Raw genomic sequence first — 27,575 nt, forward strand, 5'->3', positions numbered from 1 at the left:
ACAAAGAAGTTTCCTCTTAGACACACACCATACTGACAGAGGGTACCAGTGGCCAGAGGCCTATCAGTTTGTCTATCTGCTTGTTTGCAGTTACAGAAAAGCAGATTACCAGAGCCAGCTAGTGGGCTTCCCCAGGGGCTCCCAGACCCCAGGCCAGGCAGCTCCATAGCCTCTGAGATGTACTGGAGATATGTTGCTGGCTGAACACCTGTTTTGTTTCAGTGTTGCCCTGGATGTGTGACAGAATTCCTAGTGTAGGCCACCTGGGGACACAGAGAGTAGACAGATGAAGCACAGAGGAGGGAGCCATGATTTCCTCTGGAACTGGCTGGGAAACAGGGCCCAGGACATCTAATAAGACAGAGATGTTGGGGGCTGGAGACCTGGTTTGGAAGCATTAAAATTGGGAACTAGTTTGGGTCCCCTACTTGTATACCCTGAAATAGGGATTTGAGTGAGAAGTTTGCTTGGGCAATGACCTTGGGCAGCAGAGTAAGGGAGTGAGGGGGAGTCAGACAGGCCCTGAGTGGGAAGGCCAGTAAGGGTATATCGATTGGCAGACACTTGCCAGGGGTGACTAGGGCCCAGTCCTAAAGAGAGGTTGTGTAAAGTACACCCAGACCTTGTCTATCAGTGGGTGAAGAAGCTGACGTGTTTGTCCACGAGCTCCAACATATTCAGTGTTGAGGGCACTCTTAGGGCATCATCTCTCTGGAACTTCTGACCTTCCCTGAGCCTGGGATGAGCACACTCCCTTAACCTCCTATGTATGGCTTACATAGGAGCCGCCTGTAGATGACTGAAGAGGATATGCAGGGAAGAGGGCACTGGCACCTTCTGCTGTGGCACCCAATAGAAAAAATAGGGTGGGTCAGGAAGCTCATGGGTGTCAAGGGTGTTGGCCATGAAATGCAGTACACTCCAGGTCTCATTTCACTTTTTAACTCTTATTTACTGTCTTCAGTGGAGGGTGAGAGGGTCAGATTATCCAGAGAATCCTCCTTCTCACTTTCTGACTGGTGGCACCTGTGCTAGAACAAAATGTCTGGTCCTTGTTAATTGGGATATGTGTATGTGTGTAAATGTACGTGTTTATACGGATATAAATACATGCACATATGCGTGTTTGTACATCTTATGTATTTATATATGTATCAGTTATGTAATTTCGCAGAAAAAAAAAAACTAACCAAAAGGGAAAAGGGTTATTCTTTCAACATATGCCAGGGTCCTGTTATTTCACTTGGTATCAATGGGCCTAGTTTACTTCTCTTCAGTACAAGACAAAAGCAAATGACATCTGCTATGTCTTCTGTGTTTTATCTTTGGAATTGGTGTTTATGGCTTAGTGTTTTGAGAATACCTACTTTATGGGTTATTTACAGAGGAAACTAGTTATACAATTTTTTTTTAAAGAGCCATCTCATTTCCTGGCAAAATACCTACATCTTTCCCACTACTTTTTGATGCAGTAATTAAGGGTAGTCTGTTTTTTATACCAGGGAAAATATTAGAATTGTATTAAAAGAAATGGAATACATTTGGTCTCACCTTCCAAATCCCTTTGTGGTTTTCCTGATTTGTTAAATGGGGATAATACTGTCTATTTCAGAGGGTGATTGTCAATACATATTGAGATCATAGACATAAGAAGACTATTAGGCTCCAAGGTTAGGCTGACTTCAAGGAGAGACTCAGAGGTCCCCTGATTCCAGGAACAGGCAAGAACTTTGTGCAGTGGGTGTGCTGGAACAGGGAGTTAAGGCAGTGAGCAGCTTTACTCCAAATGACACAGCCCAAGGACACCCCAGTGCAAAGAAAAAGCACATTGCAAGTAATCCAAATCAGTCGATTGTGTGATCAAAGCCTGTTCTAGAAAGAAGGGGAAAGAAGTAAGCCTGATAGAGGGTGGAAGTTCTAGTGATGTTTGGAAAGCCTGCTGCCAGATGTCATTCTTATGTTCCTACACACAGCATTGTCCTTCATCTGCAGGCTGTTTCCTATGATAACCATTGTTATTCTCATTCTAGAGAAACTGTGGCTTCAAGAGCAACTTGCCCAGTACTGGTGGAATAAGCATTTGAGGCCCAGTGTATCTGATGCTCAAGCCCCCCACTTCTGTGTGGTGCTGAAACAGTGGCCATTGATATGATGCTCCCTTCTGTCATGAAAGCAGGAAACTAAGGAGGCCTTGCTTATTGGTTGAGGGTCACAAACACCTGGCTCACATCTCTGGCAACACCCTGGGGTACAGACTTCCTCCAGATGCCTGGCAAGGACTCTAGGTTCAAGTACACCATTATCGTAGCCCTCAAATTTCCCTTCTAGGGAAGCCCCGGTGGCCCAGTGGTTTAGTACCACCTTCGGCCTGGGGTGTGATCCTGGGGACCTGGGATTGAGTCCCATGTCGGGCTCCCTGCATGGATCCTGCTTCTCCCTCTGCCTGTGTCTCTGCCTCTCTCTCTCTCTCTTTATGAATAAATACATAAAATCTTAAAAAAAAATTTTCCCCCTAACCTCAAGATTAGGTCCCACTCACTCTAGTGTGCTGCTTCTAGGCCTGCACTTGAAATCATCCCACATGATCCATTCACCATCTTTCTGACCTTGAAGTTCATTGTAACTATAGTGTAACTATAGCATAAAGGAAGGCCACCTATCCTGTGTTTGGTTGTGGTGTGAGCACAAAATAAACTTGTATTAAATCACTGAAGTGTTGGGTCTGTGGGGGAATCTGGCATTAATTACTTTGATTAATATATCATCTGTTTTTTCCTGTTACTTGTGAGTTTCTTGCAGATAAGGACCATTTTTCTATATATCTTGAAATTCTTGACACCTAGTGAAGGTACAGTGGCCAAGAAGGACAAGTGAGGACATCACATGAAAGGGTAGGTCATCTACAGCTACAGCCTTCAAGGAGCATAGACCTTTTCACCTTCACTGACAGTGGGATGAGAAGCCCTTAGTGCCTGGTGCTTTATCACCCTGGTAGGCACCAAAGTCAAGTACTCAGGTATTGGCTGATAGTTTTCTGCTTTACTTTTCTACTCCCTTCCTGGAAGGTTTTTGTTTGTTTTGTTTTGTTTTGTTTTGCTATAGAAAGATATTGGCAGAACACTTGGCTTTTGTGTTCAAAGTTAAAATGTAATTATTCCTGCTTCCTGTTCCTTCATTAACTCCATCACTCTGATTCTGAGAAGGAAAAAGGGGGCAGGCGGGCCTGTCTTCCCACTGAAGAACAAGATCTTACCACAAACCTAATGCTAGGCATACAGCACAGTGTTTGTCATTATTTTACAGAGAGAATGAATAAATTCATGGATGTGTGGCTGGATGTTCACGTGGATTGCAAGTATCATAATTGACTGACTATATTTTTTGGCATAAACCTTGAGAAGTTCTCTAAAAATATTAATTTCCTAAGGCAATGGCCAAAGGGTATACTGTGGATTGGAGAGAGAACCAACAGTCATGTCAACTATGTGTCAAGTGTTTTATGAACATAATTTCATTTCATTCTAGAACAACCTTGAGGAGCTCTGAGTCCATTTGTCAGATGAAATAAAGAGACTCAGATAGGCTTGTTAAGTATGTACAAATCCTAGAGTTAGCACAAATCACAAACTGTCTCGCTGCCATGTCCTTATTCCTTCTTCTCTACCATGATCTGTAATCTGTCTCCTTGACCTCATTGAGTACCATTTAACTGCATGGTATCCCAGGGCATAGCCTTGGCTCCTCATTTCCTACTGGCAGGGGTGGGCACATCTTACTTTTCTTCTGTGATCTCCATGTCCTCCCTCATAGAAAGCTGATCCTATGAAACTGAAAGGGAAGATTGTGCCACAGAGAAAGCATATTATCTTTCTCCTCTCTTGATCTTCTCTCTTCCTCCTCTCTCACTGCAGCAGGGTCTGGTCACCCTAGGAATCATCTACTGCTCTTCTGGCTGGAAGGTGGGAAATAGGGGCTGCTGTGCACTTTTCATCCCACTGTGACCGAAAATAGTTATCTCAAGTTAACTGAAGCTCCACAATGATTGGTCATCCAGGAGGTCCTGGGCCACTCCCACAGCAGAGTCTTTACCTCTTGTCCTTGGAAAAGGAAAGTTTAAGTCTCTGGAGTTTTATTTAGGAAGAACAGTTTAGGCTTCTTTAAGGTGGTAAAACATTACTGTGAAGAGTCATGTTGTATCCTGCAACCTAAACAGATCCCATGTGAAGGAAAAGGTGGTAGTAAGAACCTACCCAAAGTGGGAGTGGGCTTTTATCTCCATACAGCTCCTTTCTAGCTTTCTGTCCACCAGATTCATGATTTTACTATAGTCAAAATTTCGACTTGGCATGATAGTGAAATAAAATAATAGGTTTTAGAATCTGGACAACTTGAATTCCCACTCCAGCTCAGTTATTCCTTAGCTTACTATTTGTATGTGTTGGGTAAGTCAGTTCACTTCTGTGGTCCCAGTTGTTTTACATGTACATAACCAGTACTTTGAAGAATCATGACACTTGGGGTGTGATAAAAAAGTGCTCCACTCCTTCTTTGTCTTCACCTTCATTTTCTTCTTATCTTCCATTGTCCTCTTAAACTTTACTCATTGGAGAAAACATTTTTTCCTACCACTTGATTAAAGCTCAGGAGTCCCCATGACTTTTCTGTTCATTCTTAGGAAACCTAACCTACTTAAGTACTTTAGAGAATAAGGGCAGCCCGGTGGCGCAGCAGTTTAGCCCCGTCTGCAGCCCGGGGCGTACATCAGGCTCCCTGCATGGGGCCTGCTTCTCCCTCTGCCTGTGTCTCTGCCTCTCTCTCTCTCTCTCTGTCTCTCATGAATAAATAAAAAATGAAATCTTAAAAAAAAGTACTTTAAAGAATAAAAACAAATTAAAAACTACAATTGTAATTCTGTGGGAAAAAATATGCAGTCCCAGGCATTAATTGATACTTCAATCTTCAAGAAAATGTAAGCCTTTTCCCATTTAGCTAAAACCTGTATTCAGTGGCCACCTGCCTTTTGGGGGAATAGGATATGATGGCTTGGTTCTTCTTTCCTGTATCAGCATTTACCCTTTCCCTAGGTTACACACAGGTTTTGCCGTTGCCTGGGTTAAAGTTCTTAAAGGGTGGAGGGGAAAAGAGGTCACAGGAAAATTCTTATATAACTGAAATGGGGTGGTCTTCTTTCTGACTCCTTGCTCTCTGAGACTTGCAGTTTTGAGCACACTCGCTCTCAAACGTCACGTTGATGAACTATTTGGAAATTCCTTTTGCTTGGATTCCTCTTTTCCAAAATTCTTGACCTCCAAAAGATGATTGTTAGCTACCTGGCACTCATTTTCATCTATCACCTGCCGGGTCCCCTTGCCCTTCTGGTTTTCGGACAGTATCTCTGGTAGACAGAATCCTAGGATGACTCTCAAGGATCTTCACCCTTGTGTAATTCCTTCCCCTTGAATGTGGGTGGAGTTTGAGAATGATAGGTAAAACTTCTGTGATTATTACATGAGAGATTTGCATATGCAGTTGATGTTTTTAATTAATCAGTTGACTTTTTTCTTAAGTACTAATTACTTAAGAAATTAGTGGATTCCGAGTTAATCAAAAGGGAGATTAGTCAGGTTGCCCTAAACTAATCACACATGTCCTTTAAATCTGGGTCAAGAGGTCAGAGACAGAAGCCACAGGCAACATGTTAGAGCAGTTCTTTATTGCTGGTTTTTGAGATGGATGAGGCCATGTAACAAGGAACGTGGGGAGCCTCTAGTTGATCAGAGTGGCCCCAGTAGACAACCAGCAAAAAAATGGGGGCCTGAGTCCTAGAGCATCAAGAAACTGAATTTGGCCAACAATCTGAATGAGCTTGGAAGCAAATCTTTCCCCAGAGCTTCTGGAAATGAATGCAGCCCTGAGTAGAGAACCCACTCACACCATGCCTGAATTTCTGCCTACAGAACTGTGAACTCTAATACATGGGCAATGTTTTAAGCCACTAAAACTTTGTTTCAGTTTATTACACAGCATTAGAAAATGAGTAGAGGTTCTAAGAAGAGATATGCTGGCTTTTTATGCAGGCCATATACCTTGGGCCCATGGAAAACATTCACATATCCTTTCTGCTGATAAAATCTGGGAATGCACCCCTAGACCAATGCAATCAACTTTAAAGGGCACTAAATCAGCTTGCTAGATCATGCTTCCTGCACTCCATAATTTGAGGGACAGGGGTCATATTTCAGTCCACTGAGTTTCACAAACCCCAGGAGATACATATTAGACTGAGCTGTCCAGACAAAGTCATTCCTCATCAGTGAACTTGAGTCTGCATGCTTGAGTGATGGAGGGAAACCAGGCTGTCAGTTTATTTTCTCAGGTCCTTTTAGGGACTTCCCCAAGAGGTCCCTTGTTTTTTCAGGGATTAGAAAAGCGTTAGTGTGGCTAACTCTATCAGGGCATAGAAATGAAGGGAGGTTGGCTCAGGGTCTTGACTTTTCCCCAGTCTAAGTGTCTTTAGTAAATTCAGAAATTTTCTCATAAACAACCTGGTCTTCCCTAAACTTTCTGCCTTGGGAAACAATGGCACCTAAGTGGCTTGGAAATTGGCTGACAATGAGGCATCTCCTGGTTAAATTGATTCTGATTCCCTGGATGGTCTCAAATAATGCTCCTAGCAGTCTAGGGAATTTTCCTGGGGTATTTAGAACATAGCTTTATCTGAACTAGTGGTTCTCAAACTCTGACCTGCATCAGAATCACCTGAAGGTTTATTAGAACAGAGATTATTGGACCCACTCCCAGAGGTTCTGATTCAGTGGGTCTGGGGCAGAGCCTGATAATTCATATTTCTAAGTTCGCAAGTTGCTGATGTGAGTCTGGAAACCAGATTTTGAATACTATTGCTCTGAAGACATATTTCTCATGAAATCCTCTTTTCTTTCCATATCTTTTTTTTTTTTTTTTTTAATCAGACAACTTTTTTTTTATTTATTTATGATAGCCACACACAGAGAGAGAGGCAGAGACACAGGCAGAGGGAGAAGCAGGCTCCATGCACCGGGAGCCCGACGTGGGACTCGATCCCGGGTCTCCAGGACCGCGCCCTGGGCCAAAGGCAGGCGCCAAACCGCTGCGCCACCCAGGGATCCCTTTCTTTCCATATCTTAACCTCTTTTCACATCTGTGATTCTCTGCCAGAGCCAAGCAATGTGGATATGGTTCTCAAACATTCCTTTTAAAAAATGTAGCATTTTGTCTGGTATCTAACTTTGACAGGCACACCTGTTATATCTTGGTGACTTACTCAAAATTTAATTTTAACATCTTGTTTTTTGTTAAAAAGCAGAAAACATTAACTACTGTTCAGGGATATTGTGATCACTACATAAGTCACTCTATGCAGAATAGAAAACAATGCACATGGGTGTTCTTCACTGTGCTCCCTGGCCCCACCACTTGTTACAGACATTTTGGGTGGGATCTGAGAAGTTAAAAACCTCTTGAAACACCAACTAAGAGAAATTTTTGAAAGAATTAATACTGGGGAGGTTAGATGATTGAATCTTTTGAGAAGGTGTTGAGAAGATATCAGAAGATATTTCAGTGATATTTCATGGCACTTAGCCTGTGCCATAACCAACCTGATTCTGAGAAATGACTGCAAAGTTCTAAAAGTTCTTTTGGATTATGTATCATTAACTCCAAAAAGATCTCCCAAGAGATACTCTCAAAGGGCCCTACTTAATGGCTTGTGCTGTCCTCCTCTGAGCTCATAAGATTTTTAGAGGGTAGATAAAAATCAAGCACTTATCTGAGACCCCAGAAGCCATGACATGGTTTCAAGGCAGTCAACCATCTGTAAAATGTCTAGAAAGGCAAGTGTGTGCCATCTTCTTTCTTTCTGGCCTCTAATTTATTGGCAGAGAAATGTTAAGTGGATTTTTTTAGAGAGTCACCATATTGCAGAAACAGATTGAAGCAAGATGGATTGGAGAGAATAAAGTTTGCTGTAGGATAGAATCAGGTCCAGAAAGGGAAGGCATATGGCTGATGCCACAGCCTAGACAGCCTCCCTGAGTGAAGTGAAAGCTTCTTAATTGTAAAGAGCCGCAACACTAGTAATATTTATTGAGCAATTACTTTGTGCTTGCTTTTTATGAATTGTTTCAATGATTTCTTAACAAACATATGAGTTAATTACTATAATTTCATTTTTTTTTCAAGTGAGAAAATCTAGGCAACCTTCCTGAGGTTGTATAGCTATTAAGTGGTAGAGTCAAAATTTGAACTCATGGTCAATCAGACTCCAAGTTATGGAAAAACTTAAAATGAAACTAGGCATTATTATTCAGAAAAATTCACCGACCCCGTGTTATAGATTTAATTTTGTCTACCCCGAAATCCAGATGTTGAAGCCCTAACCTCCAATGTGATATATTTAAAGACAGGGCCTTTAAAGAGGTAATTAAGTCAAATAAGGTCATGAAGGTGGGGCCCTTATAGAATAGGACAAGTGTCCTTAGAAGAAGAGGAAGAAACGCAAAGGGTAATGCACATGTACAGAGGAAAGGTCATGTGAGGATACAGTGAGAAGGTGGGTATCTACTAACCAAGGATAGAGGCCTCAGGAGAAATCAAACCAGCCAACACCTTGATCTTGAATTTCTAGCTTCCAGAACTGTGAGAAAAAATAAATTTCTGTTGCTTAAGCTACTCAATCTGTGGCATTTTGTTATGGCAGCCGATGCAAACCAATACACCTCACCACCTTTATGGGTGGAGAATACTTTGCCATCCCTTGATTTTGAGTTTATTGGTGTGATTTACTTTGGTCAATGGAATGTTAGCAGACCTGATATGAGTAGAGGCTTAAGCAACAGCTAGGGGTTTGGGCTTGCTGTCTTGTGCCTCTTCTAGTGTTGTGAGAAGGACACGCTCCATCCAGCTGGTCCAAGGAAGATGAGAGACAGTGGAATAGGGCCTTGCAGCTTGAAGCAGAGCCACCAGGCAGAACTTGGCCTAAGTCAGGCAATGCTAACCTGCTGTAGTTTGAAGTCAAGTCACCCTAACTCATCCCTATATTTGTGACAGTGAATGATAACTATTTTAAACTTCTGCATTTTTTTTTAGGCAGCACCACTGTAATGATAGCTAATGGATGCATTAATCAAAGGTTAGAATAGGGAACTTTACATAATTTGTGCACAATGCTATTCTCTGGCTGCTCACAAAGGGTAGGCATGGAGCAATATTTGGAGAAAAGGTAGACAAATGGTTGCTCTAATATTTTTCTCAAGTTTTAGGTTAGGAGGATAAACTTCATTCCTCTAAAAATATGTATAGGGTGGAATTGAACCAGTATTTTCTTTTAGGACAATACTTAAATGGAAAGAAAGAGACACAAATACAGAGACAGATGAACAGAGAACAGGCATTTTGGACTGAGTTATGCTGAGCTCAAATGTCCTGACTTTGTCATTAGCTATGTGTGATCTAGCACAAGTCATACAACCTCACTGAATTTCAGCTTTTCTATTGTAAAATGGGAATGCTAATAATATTATCCTTCACATCCACATACAATTTTATCTCCCCACACATGGGTTCTGCCTGCCTAACTGGAAACATCTGACTCAGAGCAGGTACTCTTTATTCTGCCTCTTTACAGTCAAGAAATCTTAAAGGGATGGGGCATGGTGGGGAAGATTTGAGAACCACAAATTTAGGTGGTTCTTAGGGGATTATTTTTGCTTCTTAGGTTCATGGAGATATTTAGCTCAGAGGGGCCAGCAGGATAGGATGAGGCTGCTTTCCTTGCTAACTTAGGTTGATTGTAAAGCCTTAAATCTTAAGTTTGTGGTCCAATGGAGGAAGATGTTGATTCTCAGACCACCAGAGCTGAAAGAGCCCATTGAGGTATTATAGTATGTAGCTTTCTCAGCCTTGAAAAATGTATAAACTCTGCTTTGACAAGCTGGACAAGCAAGAGTTACTTAGCCTTTTTGAGTCTTTGTTTCATTATCTATAAAAAGAGAGTAATAGTAGTGTATGTCCCTTTTTGTGTAAAGGTTTCTATTATTATGGAAATCACATTAAACCAAGGAAAGCTAAAGCTCATAGCACAGCAGATAAAGGCTCATAAATATGATCTTGGGATATTTAATTTATTAACTTCAGTCCCTTTCTTTTGCAGATAAATAAACTGAGGCTCCCTAAGGTGAGCTGAACTTTTCCAAAGTCACAAAGCTATGAAGTGCCAAAGTAGAACTAGACAGGGGAAAATTTTGCAAGTGACGGATATCTGAAGAGGAGCTATCCCCACTTGTTCAGATTTTAAGCTATAGGTGTAGTCTGGAGATGTAAGAGAGGAGGTTAAAACTATGAATTCTCACTATTGAAAACAATTCAGCATCTAGACTGTTACTGTTGTAAGAATACTCTCTAAAGTTACTAGCTTTGCTTAACCTGTTATACTGCCAGTGACAGGAAGCTCATTACCTACCATATTACTGCATTCCATCTTGAGCAATTTGTTAGAAAACTTTTCCTTATGATGTGTCTTAATGTAATTCCACTTCTGGAACTGCACAGAATGAATCAAATACTTTCTTCATAGCATAATCTTTAAATATTTGAAGACAGCTCTTGTGTCTCCTGCTCTGACTCTTCCATCCACACATACATTCAGCAAGCATGTATTGGAACTACATATCAGGATTCTTTAGTAGTAATATATAGAAAACTCAAACTGACTTAAGCTTTGCATTTTTTATTTATACATTCATTCACTCATCTATTTATCTGACAAATTTTTATTGAGTACATTTTTATGTTTCCGTCTCTGTTCTACATGTGGAGGATAGAACAGTAAATATAATAGTCCTAACTCACATGGAGCTTGCATTCTAGTGTGAGAAGGTAGACAATGAATAAATAAATATGTTTGTCTCAATAAATAAACATAGAGTTGTGGTACTTTGGGGGAAAGATGATGTGGGGACACTGAGTCATTTAACTGAAAACTATAGAGGCAGGGCACAATTCAGCTCTCTGTAATCTTTTATCGGTGGTTCTCTTAGATCTGCTTTGTGCTAGACCAACTTCTCCTATGTTAGCAATTCAGCTGCTGGTGGACCAGGGCTATGTGGTTTCTCATTTATATTCAGAAGGAAATGGGCATTAGTTTCCACAAGGCAATACAAATTGTGAGCTTCATTCAGGTAGAACCACTATGAATCCTGTGTCTAGGGAAATGCCATTTATTGATTATCCAAAGCCTTGGTATATTCCCATATGAACTTTTAGAGGGATATGCCACTAAAAATTAGAGTATGCTCATTGCCACCCAAAGCATATAATCACTATGCAGCAGGGGAGGATGGTCTTTATGATTGTGAGGCAATATAATATCCACTATAAATACTACGTGTAGGCACTGGGAGTTTAGAAAGCTAAAGAGAATACGGTCCCTGACTTTAAGGAGGTCATAGCTTTAATGGAAGAATACAGATGAACAGATAATTCCATAATGCAGTTAAACATTCCAATTGGCCTAAGATAATCATTAGCCTCAGGATGGCATATGAGAATGAGGGCTTAAAACGGTCTTTCTAAAATAGTCAATATTCAAAATTTCTGCTCATGTCTTCTCTCCCTTATCAGTAACAACCTTACCTGCATAACTTTGCACAGCTCTCTCATTTGAAGTGGATATATTTCTCCACTCCATGTGATTCACTTTTGCCAATGGGCTATTAACAGAGCTGAAGCTGGCAGAGGCATGAAACATTTGGGCTTTCTTTCTGTGCTCTTTCATTTCCTTTGGGAGAAGAATGTTAGCCTGTTTGTCCAGGAGAGGAGACAGAAACAAGTGGAGCAGAATCACCCCAGCTGAGCTATCTTGGTGGAACCTAGCCTCAACCAGCTGACCCCTAATCAACCTCCAGACCCATGAGCCTCATAATGCTTATTGAGAGTAACACTGAGGTTTTACGGTTGTTTGTTAGGCAGCATTATTGTAGCAATTGCTAACAGACACAGGCTTGAAGGACTGTCTTTGTGGAGATAAGTCAGAAACACAGTAAGAGGTAGTTCTGGTAGACTTGGTCAAATAATTTTGAATTCAGAAGTATGCAAATCAACGAGGGACAGGGAGAAAAACCCACTCTTCCTAGTCCTGACTAGATGTGGGAAGAAGACAGGAAATGGAGATATAGTCAGATGGGACAAATGGCCAGAGAAGTGGATGGGCTTCAGTTGACATCCCTGAGTCCCTTTAGTTCCCCAGAGTCATGGTTGGGAATCAGGGATGGAGGGTACATGTCCTGAGACAAGGGGCCAACATAGGGTGGCCCTGGAGGGGATGCAAGGTGACCTTACAGCAAGGGTAGATTTAGACACGGCAGAGACTCTCAGGGTCTATGAGAGTAGTAGTGAGAGCCTAAGTGAGGACCAGGCAGCCAGAGAGCACCACCAGATGCTGAAGAAGCTGAGAAAGGCCAGTCCACAGCTCCATCCAACCAGACCTGTAGCAGCAGGTACTGGCAGGATTCCTGGGGTGGGACAGGCATCTCCGCAAGAGATACCACTTCAAGGCCTGGCCAGCTCCGCCTCTCCACAGCTGAAGCTGGAGAGGACTCAGAGGGCACCCGGTTAGTTCAGGGACACTTCACTTTCCCCACTCACCACGCACAGCCCACTCACCAATGGCATACCACGAGGGGATGGGATGGAGCATGTGAGAGGGGCTTCAGAAGTCTGAGAGTCTGGGCACCATCATCTAAATAGATCAAATGCTTAATTCAACAGTTTCTTTAAATTTAGAATCAGACCCAAGAATAACACCTTAAAACAAATTTAGTTTTCTTTTCCTGCTTACCATTATTGACAGAATGAAGAAACCACATTGTCTTTGTATGCAGAAGAGTAATGTGGATGGATTTTCTACCCCACCACAATGATAATTCAGTGTGGTGAAGTCTGGAGGGATGTTAAGCTCCAGTGTGCTGGGAAGCTTAAGGCAAAGGCAGCTCTGACTTGGAATGAAGAGAGGAGGCCCGTTATTTATATTCCCCAAATGAATGAGAACATATAATGTTTGTCCTTCTCCGATTGACTCATTTCACTCAGCATAATACCCTCCAGTTCCATCCACATTGAAGCAAATGGTGGGTATTTGTCATTTCTAATGGCTGAGTAATATTCCATTGTATACATAGACCACATCTTCTTTATCCATTCATCTTTCGATGGACACCGAGGCTCCTTCCACAGTTTGGCTATTGTGGACATTGCTGCTAGAAACATCGGGGTGCAGGTGTCCCGGCGTTTCATTGCATCTGTATCTTTGGGGTAAATCCCCAACAGTGCAATTGCTGGGTCGTAGGGCAGATCTATTTTTAACTCTTTGAGGAACCTCCACACAGTTTTCCAGAGTGGCTGCATGGGTAGGAAATATCAGAAAGGGAGACAGAACAGAAAGACTCCTAACTCTGGGAAACGAACTAGGGGTGGTGGAAGGAGAGGAGTGCGGGGGGTGGGGGTGAATGGGTGATGGGCACTGAGGGGGGCACTTGACGGGATGAGCACTGGGTGTTATTCTGTATGTTGGCAAATTGAACACCAATAGAAAATAAATTTATTATTAAAAAAAAAGAAAAAAGAAAAGAAGAGAGGAGGCCCGGAGGAAGCTCCTGAAAATTCAGCACTCAGGATAAGTTGAATCTTATAGGACTTGTAGTGGGTATTCAGATGAAGAACCAAGGCAAAAGAGGATTGATAGTGGGGAGTGGCATATGCAAAGGCCTAGGTGGGGGAAAATACCTGTCATCCCTCTAGGGGACCCTTGTGGATTATTTGGGAGTCTCCTTTCAGCCAGGGCTCCCCTCTAGGTCATGGAGGGCCTTGGCAACATGGTGGCAGGGAAAGTGGGCATGCACATGCTTGCTGAAATAGGGACCCTTCTCCCATCTCTTCTCTCTACTGAGCCCAAAAGATTGTGTGAATTCTCCAGAGGTTTTGCTTTACTTGGAAGAAATAGTAGAGTATGGGGCAGAGGTCGGCTGAGAATATGGCAGTGTGCAAGGCCCTTTGCACACAGGTTTCCTTTTATTTTCCTAACACAGCCTTGGCTCTGCCTCTTATCTGCTTGTTGAAAAGTGTATTTTCCAAAAGTTGACAGCATCCATATATATCTCATCCCATATGGTATTTCACAATAAAATGTCTCTACTGAGCAGTGGCATCTCTTTCCTTTCTTTGGATCTGGGTGAGCCATGACTGTGGTGGGAGTGATGCTCTGAGACTTCTTAGGATGTCATAAAACGATGACACAGCTTCTGCCTGGTCCTTTTGGGGCCCCAGTCACCATGGTTTGAGGGAGCCATGTGGTCACAGGAAAGGCTGTGTGTATTCATTTCAGCCTGAGTCCTGGGGGAGATTTTGACCAATGGCCAGCATCAACTACCAGATTATGAGGATGAGAAACTTCTGACAAGAAGCCCCAGCCTCTGTGTGGCTCTAGTTGCTACCACGTGGAACAGAGGTGCATTGTCTTTTTCAGCTTCTGCCCAAATTGTAGATTCATGAGCAAAATCAATGTCATGTTTCAAGCTGGCCAGTTGTCTGTGGAGGGGTTTGTCACTCAGCAATAGATAACTGGAATGGTGTGAAGTCAGCAAAAGTGTGACGTCCCTACTGTGCCCAGCCTTATGAAGAGAGTGCAACCTTAAGAAATATATATTAAATGGATAGATTAATCAAATTAACATTTCTTGTAAAGTGAATTGAGGCAGACTTAATTATAATTTCTTACCAGTCTCACCAATGAAATGGCCATTACCACGGATATTATAGGTAGATTTTATAGGATACAAAGAACTGACTTACCTTAGGTAAGGGGACCAGTTTTCACATTCTATATTGCTAACCCATTAGTTGTAGCCCATGCTGGTTGTAGGGCAGCTGTAGTTCAGTGCACAACACTTCTTCAGAGGAGAGGGCTCCAATACTCACATAAGTTTAGATGGGAACACAGCCTGGTAAAGGATGCTGGGTGGAATCAACAGCATCCATTACAATGGTGAGTTATGAATCTGCCATAGGTACTTTCTGTCCTCCTCCTTCCATTCAACTTTCTCATCACCAAAGGAGTTCTCTTGTGAGAATGGATTGTGAGCTGAAAGTCTCTAGAAAGAAAAATAAAATCACTTGCTCTCATAATTAATCTCACTTTTTTTGTGTCAGTAACATCTTAAGAACCAATATTTAAATGCCCTAAACCTTTTATATCTATATCTATATATCTATATCTATCTATATCTATGTCTATATCTACTATTTTTTTCCCCAGAAAGTGAGCTACAAGGGCTGAGAATTAGAAAATTTGGAAGTGGCATTGTAAGGGTAGTCCTTTAGAGCTCAGGCCTGTGTTCACACGTGCACAACTGGACACCAAACAATGAGTATCGAGTTTAGAACCCTTGTCTGAATGATGATCTTAGTGAAGTAATTTCTCTTCCAGTAAACAAAGTCAAAAGTTGCATTTGAAAATAACTTCTCTCCCCAATTATGCCACACTCCACCTCTAAATGATGTATAGTAATAGAGAAACAATATCATTAAATATATAGAGTAAAAATTTCATCAAAGAGAAAAAAAGAGAATAAAAATCACTGATGAAGCCAAGTAAGACTTCTGAGTCAGTTGGATTCTTCTGGAAACAGGAGCTGAAGCAGAGTCAAGAGTGTAAGAGATTTGCTGGGTTGGAGTGTAAAGTCTGTGAAAGAGTAAAGGACAAGAAGACTCTGACCCTAGTGCAGATCTTATAGCATCTTAGCCAACCCAAAATGTAGCTCAGGAACAAGGATTGTGCACTAGAGGAGGTCATGTTTGGACTACAATGCCCAAGGCCTGGGACACTTACTATACCTGGAGCTACTTTGGAAGAGCATGGCCTTGGTTCAAAAACTGAGGTGGAATTAGAAGGCTCTGCAGCTGCAGGCCAGCAGATGATTACATTTCTTTCCACCAAAAGGCAAATCCTTTCTAGAAGGTATAGCTAGTTCTGAACCTGCCCTGTTGACACAGCCTCCAACAGAGATAGTTCTTCAGAGCTGAAGGAGCCTGGTGGGAGGCAGAGCCTTAAAAATTTAGCCTTAACACTCCAGCAGCACCCTGCTATGCCCTCCTGCCCTCCCCTTCCAACCAATTCCTGCCAATAGGGAGGTAAGCCTCCAATCAGGAGACTGACCAGCAAGGGCTAAGCTTGCTGGGACTCCTGATCAACCCTTCATGAGACACATTTAACATCTTGAAGCAGGCCAGAGTAGGCAGCCAGGAGGAGCAGGGCAGAGCAAGGTCTTTCTTCCCTTCCTGTCTTCATACTCATCCTCTTGGCCTCACCCACTATCAAGGAGAGCTCTAGTGGGCAGAAACTGCCAGTGCCTTCCTTTTGTCCATGGGATCTGGCCATGGGGCTGCTTCCATAGGACAGAAGATCATGCAACTTAGAAGGCTCTGAAAACAGAAAACAGTGCCTGCAGTCCCAGGGTCCATGGCAGCAGGAGTGAGCCATGCTCACAGCCTTTCATTTCATGACTCGTTCATCTGGAATCGTACACTAGAAACAATTATGGGATTGGGTATGTCTGGCACTTCGAAAGCTATAGGATTTTTCTGAGAAATGTTTTGATGAGTTTCTGCTGACTGGTGAGATCAACACACTTTTTGCCTCTCAAGCTGAGGAAGTGCAGGATGAAACCAGGTGAAAAGCCTTGGCCCAGCTATAGGTCAAGGGAATTTTCCTTCTTGGTTTATCTTTTTTAAAAAAGTGCCCATGTCATTTTCCAGGACAACTGAAGAAAAAGTGACTGAAACTTCTGTGGCATAGGGGCAAATGCTGGTCATTTGAAATCTGAGCATGGGAATTGCAGTTTCTAACTGTGGGATCTGGGCAAATTTTGCATTTCTCTGAATGTTTTTTTTTTTTAATTAGAATGTTTTTTTTTAAGATTTTATTTATTTATTCATGAGAGACTGAGAGAGAGAGGGGGAGAGAGGGAGAGAGAGAGAGAGAGAGAGACAGGCAGAGAGAGAAGCAGGCTCCATGCAGGGAGCCCGATGCGGGACTCAATCCTGGGACTCCACGACCACGCCCTGGGCCGATGGCAGGCACTAAACCACTGAGCCATCCAGGGATCCCCCAGAATGGTTTTGAAGATAAAATGTTTCCTCCTTCCTTCCCTCTTTCCTTCTCTTCCCCCTTCCTTCCTTCCTTCCTTCCTTCCTTCCTTCCTTCCTTCCTTCCTTCCTACCTTCCTTCCATTAGTCAATACACATTTACTGAGCTGCGTACTAGGCACTAGGAAAACACACATAAACAAAAAAATTGATGACTTCAAAACCCTAGTACAAGAGAAAAATGGCAGTGTAGAATGTTTATGCAGTTATACATGTCTGTATTTGTTGAAGCAGGGTATTAAAGAGTAGGTGATGATCTCTTGCAAGGATTACAGAGAATATATCTAAGTTTGCAAAGGGAATAGTTCATGAAATGGACTTATTGGGGCTACAGGTCCTCCTGACAACTGGACAGCCAGAGTTTGATCAGTAGGGACTGAATGATCAAGTTGGAGGCTGTGAGGGAACCTTGGCATAGGCACAACAGGGAAACCAGCAAAACGGTTTGGAGATCTCACAGGAAAGAGGGCTGCGACAGAGCCTTGGGGAGTACCAAAACTTGAGTATGTTGAGAAAGAGACACCTATTGAGGCCCGGCAAGGAGAATGATGGGGAGAAAATGGATAGAATCACATTACTGAGTGCACAGCAGAGAACATGTCTGGAAAAAGTGTGGGAGAGCTTCAAATGCAGCAGGTAGGCCAAAATCAGGGAAAACCCAGACTGTCCATGGAATTTAGGGATTAGGAGGTCAGTTGTGAGGGAAGGAACCATGTGAAGCAAATTAAGGCATATGAAAAGGCTTTGAAAATTGTGAAGAGCCATGGGAAAGCAATGTAAGTTCCTGACAGAGGCAAGAATTCACTACCTTAGGCTGGTCAATTCAGAATGTGCAGTGAGAATTTAACGGGAAATTCATCGTTCCAGATTTATAGCCTCTCAATTACATCATGTGGGTAATAGAACATCAGCATTTTAAATAGACACCCCTGTGCTCATAATGAATGTGTTTTAACACTTTTACATCCTTTTCTCAAAATTAGCTTCTTGTTGGCTCCAGAAGATTGCCTGAAATATGTCACCTAGGAGCAAAAATAAAATTAGGAGCATAAGAAAGAATGAGAGAGAGAAAATGCAAGTTATGGGGTCACTGTTATGTAGGAATAAATAATCTTGGTGACGGGGTAGCAGTTCAGAGTTATGGAATTTATTTTCTGAAGAAAGTCGTTTTAATCTTAAAGTCTGATTTGGATAATGCCAATAGGGAAATGGCTTCAGCAGAACAAAAACGAGTTTTCAACTAATAGTTTTATCCTGTAAAAAAAGAAAAGGAAACCAATAAAAAGTATGTGTGCTGAGGAGACCATGTCTAGAGGCTACATAGGCTTTCAGTAGTTCAGTGTAGATTTCAGGGTTTATTGCTGCAGGTGACCCATGGCTGTATGCAGCAAGGAGACAGCTGGAAGGAGGCACATGGGACCCTGAATCTAGTTGATTTGTAATATTTTCTTACGATATTAGCTGAGCTCCCTGCAAATATCTAGAGAGGAGTCTCGTATAAGTGATGTGCACTGTATCCCTGGCAGATGTGCCTGAATTGGGGTTTGAACATGCCTGGCACATTCCTGCCTTGGCAATTATTTCCTCAAGGCCATTACTTTTCTTATTCTCAGACCTTTACTTAAGCACTACCTGCTCAATGAAGCCTTCTCTGACAATCCTTTTAAAATGACACCAGCATCCATCCACAGGCTCTCCCTTGCTTCTGCTTTATGTTTTCTCCTTAACACTGATTACTTTACGATACATATTTTACGAGAATGTTAACTGCTCAAAGCAATGATATTTGACTATTTCGATCACTGTTAGGTGTCCAATACTTTTTTTTTTTTTTTAGGTGTCCAATACTAACAGAGTGCTTGGCATAAAACAGGTACTCAGTAAATATCTTCCGAATGAGTGAAGGAATGGGCCATGGTAGCCTATTGGGTTTTCAGCTCCAGAGAGGGATTGTCAAGTTTCTAGAAAAGCACTTCCTTCAGAAACGTCACCATTAAGTTACCACTTGGCCTTATTTCTTTAAAAGGCTCTGTGATTCCTGCTTCTACATTTGGCTCATAGCAGCATTGTTCAAGATTCCCACAAGCTTTCAGAATATTCCCTCTGGGCCTTTTCTGCCATTGTACAAACTTGTCCTTTCAAATGCCTGGCAGGTCACGGACTGGAGCCATTCCTGAGGCCTTTCAGTATTTAGAACATCAGAGCCCAAAGGAACCTGGGGATTCCATTAGTCCAGGCTGCACTTTTACAAACGAAGAGCCTAGGGCAGCCCCGGTGGCGCAGCGGTTTAGCACTGCCTGCGGCCCGGGGTGTGAACCTGGAGTACCGGGATCGAGTCCCACGTCGGGCTCCCTGTGTGGAGCCTGCTTCTCCCTCTGCCTGTGTCTCTGCCTCCCTCCCTCTCTCTAAATAAATAAATAAATAAATAAATAAATAAATAAATAAATCTTTTAAAAAAATGAAGAGCCTAGAACTTGGAAAAGAGTCATCAGTTCCCTAATGCCACAGAGCCTGTGCAGGAAGGGAGAAAGTTAAAGGTGTATGTTCGGGCTTTGCTATGTTTTCAACATGTGATCTTCACAAGCAGTGTGGGTCTGGGATCACGATTCCATGTCCAGGCTGGAAAACAGATGATCAGAAGTGTTAAATTACTTTCCTAACAGTGCTCAGTTACCGCGTGTGAAAGTCAGAATCAGAACCCAGATTCATGCTTATTCTAAATTCATGCTCTGTCCTCTGGATTCTATTTGTGCTATAATTTGTGAGGATAAGTCATATGCTGGGTCACTGCACAAGACAGTGGGAAAATGGATGTGTGCCACATCTTTCTTTTTTGTTGGTCACCTTTACTGTTCTGAAAGATGGTTTCCTGCTTTCTTCTTGTCCTGTTTCCCGTCTAGGGGCCAGTCCTCCATAATTTTCCTTTCTCTCTTTGCTCAGTCTTCATCTACCATTTCTCTTCCTTGGTGTCTCCTACCAAATCGTAAAAATGTTTAATTTTGTGTATGTCCCATAGAGCAAAGGGACAAACTCTCCAGTTGTCCTATGTTCTGCTCTTCCTTCTTCCCTAAGATGAGGCTCCCTGCAGAAGGAGTCCTCGGCATGTATCTCTTGCCCATTTCCAACTCAACCCTCTGCAGTGCTGCCTCCACCAGTGTCGAAGCTGTTCCTGTTCCTCTAGCCCCATTCCTACTTCTCCTGGTAACTACCATTCTATTCAGCTCCTGTACTTTTGAGTTTATTTTTCTTTTGTATTGAGTGAGGTCCCTCCCCTGTTATTCCATCAATTTTCTGCTATTATTTTGGAAGTTTTCCGTTCTATTTGGATTATTTAATAGGTTACTCTAGAAATTTTTACTACATATTTAACAAAGTTTAAAATTAGTAAGTTTGATTTCCCCTCCCTAAATATAAGAAAGTTAGAATACATAATTCCAGATATCTTTCAGAATTTATATAATATTATTACTTAATAACCTTTTGTATCTTGTTTATATTTTATGACACAAATGGATCACTGTTATCATTGTTTTATAAGTTAAATGCTGTTAGCTTTACCTGATATTTACCATTTTCTTTGCTCAATATTTTGATTAAATATCAAATCTTCTGTCTGAAATAATTTTTCTTTTATTTCTAAAGTAGATACTTCAGAAGTAAAGGTCTGTTGGAGACTAACCCAGTTTTTATTTGTCTGCAACTGTCTTCATCTAACCCTTTTTCTTTAAATATTGCCTTGATGGTAATAAAATTCCCAATTGAAAGCTCTTTTACCTCAGTACTTTAAATGGATCCCATTATGGCTGCTTGGAGTCATTCATTAGCCTAAGTGCTATGACACTAGAGGTAAGCTGTTTTTCTCTGGGTGCCTTGAAAGGCTTTGTCTTACTACTTGGTGTTTGGCAGATTCATTATACGGTATCTCAGTGTGTGGTTCTTTTTTAATTATCCCACTCAGATTAGGGATGAGAGAACTCATGCTTTCCCTCAATTCTGGAAAGTATTGAGTCATTATCTCCTTAAATATTATCCATCTACCAAGCCATTATCTTCTTTTAAAATTTGAAGTAGGCATGCCTTCAATCTCATTGCTCCATTTTCTATATCTCTTAATCTCTGATCCATACTTTTAATCTTTTGCTATATTGTCATTGTTATTTTAATATTTATTTATTTATTTATTTATTTATTTATTTATTTAAGTAGGTTCCATACAAAGCCTGGAGCCAGTGTGGGACTTGAACTCACCACTTTGAGATCAAGACCTGAACTGAGATCGAGAGTTGAATGCTGAACCAACTGAGCCACCCAGACATCCCTATTTTTATTTTTTTAGAAACTTTTTTACATTCATCTTCCTGTTGTTATTCTCTTTTCATTATGGAACTATTTTCAGTTCAATAATTATTGCTTCAGCTGTGTCTAATCTGTGAGTTTTTATCTTGAGTTTTTACTTTCATTTATTATTTTTCATTTGAATAAATTCTCATTGAATCTTTCTTCAAAATTCCTGGTTATTTTTGAGATTTATAATTTTAAGCACTTGCTTCTTTAAATGTAATAAATATTTTGGATTCTAATGCTAATCATTCTAAAATCTGAGGACATTGTGCTTTATTTTACTCATCTGGAACATGGGCTTAAAAGCAATTACTACTCAATGGATTGCTTTAAGGATTAAATGATTTAGTATATGTAAAGTTCTTGGGATATCTTGCACACAGTAACATACACAAGTGTTAGCTGTTATTAGTATTATTACTGCTATTACTTGTAGAACTGATTTTGTACTTTGCTGAGTATCTCTAAACTTTTCTGATTTGTTAAATGATTTTTGATTATGAGCTCATGTTCCTTTAAACATTGTCACTGGACATTTAAGATTCTAACTAAGATTGTAAGTAAGGTACATTTTTTCCAGAGAGGACACACATCAGCTTTTTCTAAATCATGGGAATATTCCAGTCCCAACTAGTTTAAATTCTTGCCCTGGGTATTTTCATGCCACAAAGTGAGTATGAATTCTAGCCTCAGATTTGCCTGAAGGTTGGTTGTGGTTATGAATTCTCAGGAGATACTTGTTTCCCTTTCCCAGAAAAAAGGCTAATAGAGGCTAAGTTCATACTTTGGGGGTTAGATTCTTTGCTGGTCTGCCTGGTGGAGGATTTTGTGGGAGTCATTGATTATAGATCCTACTGAATGATGATCCTTTATCTTCAGAGAGAAGGGAATGACCTTGGATCGTGTACTGGCTTAAGTGTTTACTTATTTTTGTGAGTTTATTTTTTTCTGGTCAGTTCTGGCTAACTTTCTTGCAATATCATCCCTTCTTTAGAAATATATTTTGAATATTTTATCCAGGATTTGCCCATGTTTTGAACTTGGAGATTTTTTCTACAAAGGGCTAGATAGTGAATATTTGTGGGTAACATGCTTTGTGGGTAACATGGTTTACTTTGTCACTACTAGCTCTGCACTTGTAGCATAAAAACAGTCATAGACTATTCACAAGAAAATGATAATGATGGTGTTTCTTTTTTTTTTTAATTAGTTTTTATTTAAGGTCGATTTGCCAACATATAGTATAACACCCCATACTGACTCATCCCACAGGTGCCCTCAATGCCTGTCTCCCAGTTTTCTCCAACTTCCTGCCCACCTTGCCTTCTGCAACCCTTTGTTTCCCAGAGTTAGGAGTCTCTCGTGTTTTGTCACCCTCTCTAATTTTTCCAACTCATTTTCTCTCCTTTCCCCTATAATTCCCCTCACTAATTTTTATATTCCCTGTGTGAGTGAAACCATATAATTGTCCCTCTCCGATTGACTTACTTCAATCAGCGTAATACCCTCCAGTTCCATCCACATTGAAGCAAAAGTTGGGTAGTCATCATTTCTAATAGCTGAGTAATATCGTATTGTATATATAGACCACATCTTCTTTATCCGTTCATCTTTCAATGGACACCGAGGCTCCTTCCACAGTTTGGCTATTGTGGACTTTGATGCACCACCAATAGTGCAGGAAGGTTCCCCTTTCTCCACATCCTCTCCAACATTTGTTGTTTCCTGTCTTGTTATTTTTCACCATTCTCACTGGTGTGACGTGGTATCTCATTGAGGTTTTGATATTTTTTTTTTGTATTTAGCTTTTTTTATTTTTTTATTTTTTTTAATAATAAATTTATTTTTTATTGGTGTTCAATTTGCCAACATACAGAATAACACCCAGTGCTCATCCCATCAAGTGCCCCCCTCAGTGCCCGTCACCCATTCACCCCCAACCCCCGCCCTCCTCCCCATCCACCACCCCAATTCGTTTCCCAGAGTTAGGAGTCTTCATGTTCTGTCTCCCTTTCTGATATTTCCTACCCATTTCTTCTCCCTTCCCTTAAATTCCCTTTCACTATTATTTATATTCCCCAAATGAATGAGAACATATAATGTTTGTCCTTCTCCGGTTGACTCATTTCACTCAGCATAATACCCTCCAGTTCCATCCACATTGAAGCAAATGGGTATTTGTCGTTTCTAATGGCTGAGGAATATTCCATTGTATACATAGACCACATCTTCTTTATCCATTCATCTTTCAATGGGCACCGAGGCTCCTTCCACAGTTTGGCTATTGTGGACATTGCTGCTAGAAACATCGGGGTGCAGGTGTCCCGGCGTTTCATTGCATCTGTATCTTTTGGGTAAGTCTCCAACAGTGCAATTGCTGGGTCATAGGGCAGGTTTATTTTTAACTCACTGAGGAACCTCCACACAGCTTTCCAGAGTGGCTGCACCAGTTCACATTCCCACCAACAGTGGAAGAGGGTTCCCTTTTCTCCGCATCCTCTCCAACATTTGTGGTTTCCTGTCTTGTTAATTTTCCCCATTCTCACTGGTGTGAGGTGGGATCTCATTGTGGTTTTGATTTGTATTTCCCTGATGGCAAGTGATGCAGAGCATTTTCTCATGTGTGCGTTGGCCATGTCTAGGTCTTCCTCTGTGAGATTTCTCTTCATGTCTTTTGCCCATTTCATGATTGGATTGTTTGTTTCTTTGCTGTTGAGTTTAGTAAGTTCTTTATAGATCTTGGAAACTAGCCCTTTATCTGATACGACATTTGCAAATAGCTTCTCCCATTCTGTAGGTTGTCTTTTAGTTTTGTTGACTGTATCCTTTGCTGTGCAAAAGCTTCTTATCTTGATGAAGTCCCAATAGTTCATTTTTGCTTTTGTTTCTTTTGCCTTCGTGGATGTATCTTGCAAGAAGTTACTGTGGCCGAGTTCAAAAAGGGTGTTGCCTGTGTTCTCCTCTAGGATTTTGATGGAATCTTGTCTCACATTTAGATCTTTCATCCATTTTGAATTTATCTTTGTGTCTGGTGCAAGAGAGTGGTCTAGTTTCATTCTTCTGCATGTGGATGTCCAATTTGTATTTCCCTGATGGCAAGTGATGCGGAGCATTTTCTCATGAGCTTGTTGGCCAAGTGTGTGTCTTCTTTGGTGAAATTTCTGTTCATGTCTTTTGCCCATTTCATGATTGGATTGTTTGTTTCTTGGATGTTGAGTTTAATAAGTTCTTTATAGATCTTGGATGCTAGCCCTTTATTTGATGTCATTTACAAATATCTTCTCCCATTCTGTAGGTTGTCTTTTATTTTGTTGACTGTTTCTTTTGCTGTGCAGAAGCTTTTTATCTTGGTTAAGTCCCAATAATTCATTTTTGCTCTTGTTTCCCTTGCCTTCATAGATGTATCTTGCAAGAAGTTGCTGTGGCCAAGTTCAAAAAGGATGTTGCCTGTGTTCTCTAGGATTTTGGTGGATTCTTGTCTCAAATTTAGATCTTTCAACCATTTTGAGTTTATCTTTGTGTCTGGTGTAAGAGATTGGTCCAGTTTCATTCTTGTGCACATGGCTGTCCAAATTTCCGGCCATTTATTGAAGAGACAAAGCAGATAGTCTTATCTGCTTTGTTGAATATTAGTTGAACCTAGAGTTGAGGGCCAATTTCTGGGTTCTCTATTCTGTTTCATTGATCTATGTGTCTGTTTTTGTGCCAGTACCATACTGTCTTGATGATCACAGCTTTGTAATACAACCTAGCATTGTGATGGCCCCAGCTATGGTTTTCTTTTTAAAATTCCCCTGGCTATTCAGGGTCTTTTCTGATTCCACACAAATCTTAAAGTAATTTGTTCCAATATCTGAAGAAAGTCCAATGGTATTTTGATAGGGATTGCATTAAACATGTACATTGCCCTGGATAACATTGACATTTTCACAGTATTAATTCTTCGAATCCATGAGCATGGAATATTTTTCCATCTCTTTGTGTCTTCCTCAATTTATTTCAGAAGTGTTCTATAGTTTTTAGGGTATAGATCCTTTACCTCTTTGGTTAGGTTTATTCCTAGGTATCTTATGCTTTTGGGTGCAATTGTAAATGGGATTACTCCTTAATTTCTCCTCCTTCAGTCTCATTGCCAGTGTATAGAAATGCCACTGACTTCTGGGCATTGATTTTGTATCCTGCCACACTGCCAAATTGCTATATGAGTTCTAGCAATCTTGGGATGGAGTCTTTTGGGTTTTCTATGTAGAGTGTCATGTCATCAGCAAAGAGGGAGAGTTTGACTTCTTCTTTGCCAATTTGAATGCCTTTAATGTCTTTTTGTTGTCTGATTGCTGAGGCTAGGACTTCCAGTACTATGTTGAATAGCAGTGGTGAGAGTGGACATCCCTGTCGTGTTCCTGATCTTAGGGGAAAGGCTCCCAGTGCTTCCCCATTGAGAATGGTATTTGCTGTGGATTTTTCATAGATGGCTTTTAAGATGTTGAAGAATGTTCCCTCTATCCCTACACATTGAAGAGTTTTGATCAGGAATGGATGCTATATTTTGTCAAATGCTTTCTCTGCATCTATTGAGAGGATCATATGGTTCTTGGTTTTTCTCTTGCTGATATGATGAATCACATTGATGGTTTTACGAATGTTGAACCAGCCTTGTGTCCCGGGAATAAATCCCACTTGGTCATGGTGAATAATTTTCTTAATGTATTGTTGGATCCCAGGGCTAGTATCTTGTTGAGAATTTTTCCATCCATGTTCATCAGGGATATTGGTCTGTAATTCTCCTTTTTAGTGGGGTCTTTGTCTGGTTTTGGAATTAAGGTGATGCTGGCCTCATAGAACGAGTTTGGAAGCATTCCATCTCTTTTTCTCTTTCCAAACAGCTTTAGGAGAATAGGTATGATTTCTTCTTTAAATGTTTGATAGAATTCCCCAGGGAAGCCATCTGACCCTGGACTTTTGTGTCTTGGGAAGTTTTTGATGACTGCTTCGATTTCCTCCCTGGTTATTGGCCTGTTCAGGTTTTCTGTTTCTTCCTGTTCCAGTTTTGGTAATTTGTGGTTTTCCAGAAATGCGTCCATTTCTTCTAATTTGCCTAATTTATTGGCGTATAGCTGTTCATAATATGTTTTTAAAATCGTTTGTATTTCCTTGGTGTTGGTAGTGATCTCTCCTTTCTCATTCATGATTTTATTAATTTGAGTCTTCTCTCTCTTCTTTTTAATAAGGCTGGCTAATGGTTTATCTATCTTGTTAATTCTTTCAAAGAACCAACTCCTGGTTTTGTTGATCTGTTCCACAGTTCTTCTGGTCTCGATTTTGTTGAGTTCTGCTCGATATCTTTATTAACTCTCTTCTTCTGCTGGGTGTAGGATATATTTGCTGTTTTTTTCCCCAGCTCCTTTAAGGTTAGCTTTTGTATTTGAGTTCTTTCCAGTTTCTGGATGGATACTTGTATTGGGATGTATTTCCCCCTCAGGACTGCTTTTGCTGCATCCCAAAGATTTTGAACAGTTGTATCTTCATTCTCATTAGTTTCCATGAATCTTTTTAATTCTTCCTTAATTTCCTGGTTGACCCTTTCATCTTTTAGCAAGGTGGTCCTTAACCTCCATGTATTTGAGGTCCTTCTAAACTTCTTGTGATTTAGTTCTAATTTCAAGGCATTATGATCTGAGAATATGCAGGGGACTATCCCAATCTTTTGGTATCGGTTAAGACCTGATTTGTGACCCAGTATGTGGTCTATTCTGGAGAAAGTTCCATGTGCACTTGAGAAGAATGTGTATTCAGTTGAGTTTGGATGTAAAATTCTGTAGATATCTGTGAAATCCATCTGGTCCAGTGTATCATTTAAAGCTCTTGTTTCTTTGCAGATGTTGTGCTTAGGAGACCTATCGGGTGTAGAAAGCGCTAGATTGAAGTCACCAAGTATATGTGTATTACTATCTAAGTATGTCTTCACTTTGGTTATTAATTGATATATTTGGCAGCTC

The 27,575-nt window shown here is 41.0% G+C and overlaps 1 long non-coding RNA gene across 4 annotated transcripts in view; it reads left to right on the forward strand.

Annotated features, from left to right (window-relative positions):
* LOC112668795 (uncharacterized) overlaps positions 1 to 27,575 on the forward strand; it is an 85,480-nt gene that overhangs the window by 43,185 nt on the left and 14,720 nt on the right. For 2 of the 4 annotated variants that reach the window (XR_004808641.2, XR_004808642.2), the window contains exon 5: positions 2,800 to 3,016. This is a non-coding gene — a long non-coding RNA (uncharacterized LOC112668795). Of the gene's footprint in view, positions 1 to 2,799; positions 3,017 to 7,000; positions 10,891 to 27,575 lie in introns of those variants that run through there. The other 2 variants (XR_003141883.3, XR_007405164.1) reach the window with 2 other exon arrangements.

This window comes from Canis lupus, chromosome 23 (genome assembly GCF_003254725.2).
Source record: "Canis lupus dingo isolate Sandy chromosome 23, ASM325472v2, whole genome shotgun sequence".
In the NCBI taxonomy this organism is placed as follows: Eukaryota; Metazoa; Chordata; class Mammalia; order Carnivora; family Canidae; genus Canis; species Canis lupus.